The following is a 6,000-nucleotide window of genomic DNA, read 5'->3' as shown; positions in this document are numbered from 1 at the left end:
ACGTATTTTGTATCCTATTGGCTAGTATCTTGTTGAGAATTTTTGCATCCATGTTCATCAGGGATATTGGTTATGTTGATATGTTTCAAACACTGCTGAGTTTCTCTCCTCTAATAAAAAAAACAATTAGGCCTAATAATTCAAAATAATTAGATACTTAAATAAGAGTAGTCTACATTCTATAATATGGCCTATTTACAAAGAACATTCCAAGTGAGATTGAACACACTGGGGTTGATTAGACTTAGAGTTACATTTTCAGACTGGGATTTAATAGTCATGTGACCTGGGTAACCACTCTGAATTTCAGCTTTCCTATTTATAAAATTTAAAAGGTAGCACATGTCTCATTGGGTTGCTGTGCTGATTTGATATTGGGCTGGATATTTTGAGACTAACTTTTCCTCCTTCTATGTTTCCTGACCTCATCTCCCTCATTCTTTCTGTCAGTTCCCACAAGTGACTGGCTTCACCAACTGCCTCTGGGCAAGTGTCAGGTAAGGAGGGAAGTAGAAGTATGAAGCAGTCAGTCAGAATGACTGACACTAAGTTTCCTGCCAGCCAGAGGGATGGGCATTAAAAAAAAGTTTAAATTGATTTATTTAAAATATAGGAATTATTTCTTGGATACTTAAATATATGGAGTGAGATCCATATCACCTCATATGTAAAGCGATCAGTGTTACCTTAGGTATGTGGAAGATACTCAATTATTAGCTAGCATTATTTATCAATTGACATTGACAACCATAAAAAGGATAAGGAAAAAAACCCTCTAATATGAAACCACATTCTAAAAGAGACAAGTTATATAGAGACAAGTAAATATAGTGGTATTTTCTCTGAACCTGACTTGGAACTCATTTTCCATTATAATACTTAACTGATTACCAAAATGGTTGAGCTAGAAGAGAGGAGAATAGGATCAGTGGATAGATAATACCATGAAGTCTGGATTCAGTATTTTAGCCTTATTTAACGGGGTAGGTACGAAGCCTTGTCCCCTGGAGCTACACATACATCTGAGGGCTTTTGGACTGTTTTTGTTTTGCTTTTGGTATTTAATCTGTAGTGACAGAAATCTCAGATGGGATAAATAATACATTTTTGGGTAAACCATGCCTTTGATGGATTGGTCTGGTGAAAAAAAAGCACTGAATTGACATCTATTGGGATTTGGCTCTTGGGTATGAACCTTGAGCTCTTTGATTTGGAATGACCCGAGGATGGAAGTGAGGACACCAGAGATGCCTTTAGTGTCAAGCAAGGGGAAGCTGTTGTCTTCCACTAGAAGCAACAATCCCAGGATGTCAACTCACTTTGTCAGAGTCACCAAGAAAGACACAGCTCACGCTCACCCAGGCACTGATGGAACAACATGGTGCTCATATAGAGACAAAGCAGGATCAGCCTTAATAGTGAGTGGCAGTCCCTCACTAGCCAGTGAGTCTTACCTTGCAGCTGACACAGGGAGATGGTTTGTGTTGCAGGGAAAGGACTTTGTCCCCTCCCTTCCAGGAACTGATAGAGCAGTGGGATTGCTCAGGTGCCATATGATGTATACAATTAAGCAGAACAAACTCAGAACATGGAAAAGAGATTTCCAAACAAACAAATATGTCCAACATAGGCTGTGAGAGCTCTTTATCTCTCCACAGGGAAATGTTCCAGGCCCAGGACATATTCCTATGCAACTGTTCAAAGGTCAAAAGACCTTATGCATATGATTGCCTTTCCTAACATTTTGTTTCCAGCAATGGCTAGTGTATACTTAACCTATTTTTGTTGATTTCTCTGCAAATACCTTCTTGCCTGCTACTATCCTCTGCCTTCTCAATTTTTAGAATTCTTAGAATTGGAGATTTATTTGGGAGAATATATATCAGGCCACCAAAACAATTTTGGCCTTTCATCTAGGTAGAGAAGAACTCAGTTTTTCTATTTGAATTCCAACATTTGCATAGTTCTAGTGGCCTGGGATAGGAATCCTCTCCTGTGTGCAGAGCAAGGAAAATCTGGGAAAAATAGTTGAAGAGAAAGAGGTCATCTTTGGCTTTTTCTAGGGCTCACCTCAGTGCCAATCCTAATCTCCGGGGTTCTTCAGAATGCCTTCAGTTGTCATTCTAATATCTAAGGTGATGGTACATCTGATTTGCTCTGGACAGCCACATTTTTCCACTTCACTTTCCAAGTGTCACTATTCTTTTGTTCTTCAACATGGCTATTCACTATTCTGATCAGTTACTCTACTCCACTATTATTATTGCTGCTAATAATAAACACTTGTATTGCAGATTATAAACTGATATCGGATGAATCTGTCCCATAATTCTGGCTGTCTCAGTGAGGGGAGGTACATTATTATTCTTTAATGCCCTAGAATCCAAGGTTTTTATATCTCCTGCTAATAATACTGCATTAATGTCCTCTAATAAAAAAAATGGCTTTGATAAGAAAACCTTAGTAATACAGAAGAGTCGGGATTAATGGAAAAGGAAGGAGGTAAGATAAGGTGGAGTCTTCTAAAAAAGCCAAAGAACTGCTCTCATCTTCCTTGAATAACCATAAAGTTTCAGCCCAAACCTAGGAAAGTAAAAGCCAAACTTTCAACATCTAAATCATAGACATGAGGGAAAGAATGACTTTCTCTTTGTCTCTTTCAATCTATCAAAACCTTAACTCACTCTATTAGGCAGAGTTGCATGAAACCAACAAGGACACTGGCAACTTTCAAAGATTTCCTTGACACCAAATGGCAAGTTCATTGGAGTAGAATTGGAAAAACTATAAATGATGAAGTGTAGTGGTTTCTGGATGAGAAACAAATGGTTAGTTCTACTATCTACTGTGTGATCTTAGTCAATTTACTTAAATCTCTGAGCCTGTTTTCTCACCCATAGACTAGTAAGTGAAAGAGACAAATAATACTTCGGATTATTTTAAAAATAGTTTTGAACTTGCAGACCCCCTGAGAGAATATCAGAGACCCCCAGAAGTCCCTGACCACACAATGAGAACTGCTGACCTTACCCGAAGATTGTAATAAGGATTAAACGAGGTAATATATGCTGAGGATTTATCACAATGCTTAGTGCCTGATAGAATCCCAATATTGTTAACTAGATAGTTAAGTTTAGTTATTGTTAGTCACAAAAACTCTTATAATACTGAGGTGAGATTTTACTGTAATGATACTGGACATGATGATGCTGTGGCCCAGAAGTTCACCAGTATGCCAGGTCAATGAATCTTCTATTTTATTTCCTGCTCAAAAGTGGCCTTCAAAATATGCAGATGTTGGGGTTCCAAGGCTATGCTTTCATTCACCTCTTTTTTATTTTTTTGAGAGAGAGCATGCACAGAGGGGATGGGGGAGGGTGGGGAAGAGGGAGAGAGAGTCTTTGTTTTTTAAAAATTTTAGTTATTTATTTGAGAGACAGAGAAAGAGGAGAAGCAGGGAGAGCTGGGCAGAGGAAAAGAGAGAGAAACAGGCTCCCTGCTGAGCAGGGAGCCCAATGCAGGGCTCCATCAAGGACCCTGAGATCATGACCTGAGCTGAAATCAAGAATCAGATGCTTAACCAACTGAGCCATACAGGTGCCCCCATTTCATCTCTTTAATATTATTTACACTTTTATTCCCTATTTTATGGAATAAAATTTATTCTTAAACATAATTTGTAGCTTATTGTAGAAAATTTGAAATGCTATGCAATGTAGAAATTAGAAATGCCAAAAATAGTACCACATTCAAACTCAACTATTGAAAGAAACTATAGTGAACATTTCGGTGGATTTTCTGCTGGTCTTTTGTTTCTACGCAAATGTATGTAATTTAGGGCTGTTATAACACAAAAATAATTTGTTTCCACGGTTAATCTATATGTGTGAATTACCAAACTCCTAAAACTAAAAATTAATTTGGTTTTACCACAGTCTCAGTCATCTAATTTCTGATTTTAGAACTTGTCAGAATGCCTGGTTTATGTCTTAATTCAGCATGAAGATGGAGCACCTTTCCCTCAGTCCCATATGCGGACACAAGTCACTTCTGTGGATTCTTAGCATGATGAATAACCAGTAAATGGAAAGTAATGTAGCTGTCTCCAGTAAAACCTGACAATACAGGACAGATAATAATAATATACTAATTATAGAAATTCAATGAAAATTTTTGTTTAGATTCCTATATATTTAATAAAATTCTCCTAAATTTTTTACTCATCTTTAAAAACTTTTTATTTTTCAAAACTTTTTAATATATACTTTATTTTTCAAAACTTTATAATATATAGTTTCCTAGAAAGCTACTTATTGAAGTCTCTGTTTACTAAAGATTCATCAAACATGATTTTAAATGATTTATGTATTAAATGATTTATTAAGTATTCACAATGTGCCATGAGTTGTGCCAGGCCCTCAGCATACAATGGTGAAGATGGGAGCCATGGTGCTGTCATGGAGCTTACAGCCCAAAGGGAAAGACAATAAAATTAATATAGAAATAAACAAAATTAAAAATTGTGAGGTTTCCTTTTTTAAAGATTTTATTTATTTATTCATGAGACACACACACACACACACACACACACACACAGAGGCAGAGACACAGGCAGAGGGAGAAGCAGGGAGCCTGCCGCGGGACTCGATCTCGGGTCTTTGGATCATGCCCTGGACTGAAGGCGGCGTTAAACCGCTGAGCCACCTGTGCTGGCTAATTGTGATGTTTCTGAAGGAAAAAAAAAAGATTAAAGGTAAATTATAAGGTTACACAGAAGAAACTACTTCAGATAGAAAGGTTAGGGAAAGCTTCTCTATGGAGATGGCATTAAGTTGAAAAAAAAAATAAGTAATTATTTTGTCCAGAAAAACTGGGGAAAGAGGACAGCAGTGTGCCTGGGGAGGTGGAGGTGATAAAAAGTTGGTTATCCTGGCCCAAGCCAGAAAAGATCCTTTGCTGTAATGATGAGTGGGACAGGGCATCATGGATCATGAGCCTGGACTAGGTTGGTTGGGGACCAGATCATGTACGGCTTTTCAGACTCTTCTAAAGGGGTCAAAAATCATTCTAGGTTGGATGGAAACCCATTGATGGTGTTTAGCAAACAATCTGGGTAGCTCTGTGCGCGTGAGAGAACGACCTAGCTCAGATCTGGTAGAGGCAGCAGATACGGAGGGACATGGATAAGCCAAAGCTGTGCTTCGAAGACAGGGTGGACAAGACTTACTGATGGTCTGGTGATAACAGGCGAAAGAGTGAATGGGGCAAGTGTGGAATCTAATGTCTGTTTTACGTAACTGGTGGATGGAGGTGCCATTTACAGGATTCAAATTGCAAAAGGAGGGATCCCTGGGTGGCGCAGCGGTTTGGCGCCTGCCTTTGGCCCAGGGCGCGATCCTGGAGACCCAGGATCGAATCCCACATCAGGCTTCCGGTGCATGGAGCCTGCTTCTCCCTCTGCCTGTGTCTCTGCCTCTCTCTCTCTCTCTCTCTCTGTGACGATCATAAATAAAAAAAAAAACAAAAAAACAAAAAAAAAAAAACAAATTGCAAAAGGAGAAAACTGCAGGGAAAGATCAAGAGTTCAGTGTTGGGGGCACCTGGGTGGCTCCATCAGCTAAGCCTCTGCCTTTGGCTCAGGTCATGATCCCAGGAGCCCCACTGAGCCCCATGTCAGGCTCCCTGCTCTACAGGGAGCCTGCTTCTCCCTCTCCATCTGCTTGCCACTGCCCCTGCTTATGCTCTCTCTCTGTCAAATAAAGACATAAAAATTTTTTAAAAAAAGAGTTCATTTTTGGACATGTTATTCTCATACTCCACAGTTCAGGTCATCCCAGCTCCTCAAAGATGCAGCTTTACATGGGTCCTGGCCCCTGTAAGGCTGGAAACCATGCTGCCAGGTAGCCTGATGCTGAATGAATTTGTGGTGCAGTATTTATGGCTGGCGGTCAGCAAATGTTGGAAAACATTTGCTGTATCAGGATTCTGTTTTGAGTGGCA

The sequence above is a fragment of the Canis lupus genome, chromosome 29 (genome assembly GCF_003254725.2).
Source record: "Canis lupus dingo isolate Sandy chromosome 29, ASM325472v2, whole genome shotgun sequence".
NCBI classification, from domain to species: domain Eukaryota; kingdom Metazoa; phylum Chordata; class Mammalia; order Carnivora; family Canidae; genus Canis; species Canis lupus.
Note: the sequence above shows the minus strand (reverse complement) of the source record.